Below are 1,321 nucleotides of genomic sequence, written 5' to 3' on the forward strand. Positions count from 1 at the left end.
GTATGCGTTTGCTCCTTCTTTCTTCTTTTTAATGATGTTTTTGCCCAATGTGTTGCTATTATCATCATCATCATCATCATTATTATTATTGCAAGTCCTTTTTTCATTTTCGTTTTGCAATGAATATTCATTCATTCTAATGTTAACGTCGAACGACTCAGAACTCGTCTTCTCCGTCCATGTCCATGTCCATGCCTATGCCCATGTCCATGTCCATGTCCATGCCTATGCCCATGTCCATGTCCATGTCCATGCCTATGCCCATGTCCATGTCCATGCCCATGCCTATGCCCATGCCCATGCCCATGCCCATGTCCATGTCCATGCCCATGTCCATGCCCATGCCCATGCCCATGTCCATGTCCATGCCCATGCCCATGCCCATGTGTATATGTGTGTGTTATTCGTAAATTGTCTGACCTCCTTGTCTCTCTATATTTGTGCCTACTGTTTTTTGGGGTTTGTATGACTCTTCCGTCACACACACTTCACAACACATGTTACAATCGGCCATTTCATCAAAAACCCCTCCGCATCAATATCTACTTCAATAGCTCATAATTTGATTGAGGTGGATACTAGGAATTTCAAACTCTTGACCATCACAAAGAGACAAGATTGTGTACTGAATAACCTTCGCCTCTATTATGGTGCGACTAGACACATTGTTTGTGTTTAGTCCATGAAGGGGTAACCAAAGGGGGACATCGGCATTTGGTTTTAGTGGACATCACTAACCACGAGGGAAAAGATATGTCAAATTGTAGTAGGTGCCCTACATTTGGACATCATACATAAAAACCATTGTAGATACATACTCTTCCCTACTTGGGGCTATGATCGTTTTCTTTAGGGCCTATCTTCATTTTCTTTAGGGCCTATACTAGGTTGCTTCCCCATTCATTCCGTCCTCCGTAAAGATTATTTGAGCTAATGCATCCATCACTCTTATACGTACTAACTAGCTTACCTAGTATGATGCTCCCAAGGCGGCTTCTTTATGTAATTATGCTCATTACAAGTGTATTTCACCTATATTTCTTTATATTTTTAAAAAACCCTAATCATGCTAAGAAAACTAATGAGTTGACATGTTGATCAATCTATTGGTAGGAATTATGGTTTATTTGTAGAGCTCTTCATAAGTTTTGCCCCATATACACATAATTTATGATGATACATACATACATACATAGAAGCTCATTCATATTAAACCCTTCTCGCACTTTCAAAGAAGTATTTGGCGACTTTCATAATTTCAAAGCAGCAGTGTCGCGAATCGATCGATTCTCTATGTTTCTCCCCACTCTCCTGTGTGTAA

This window comes from Azolla caroliniana, unplaced genomic scaffold, assembly GCF_043228905.1.
Source record: "Azolla caroliniana isolate FFs.n. ecotype wild unplaced genomic scaffold, voAzoCaro1.0.p SCAF_7, whole genome shotgun sequence".
Classification (NCBI taxonomy): Eukaryota; Viridiplantae; Streptophyta; class Polypodiopsida; order Salviniales; family Salviniaceae; genus Azolla; species Azolla caroliniana.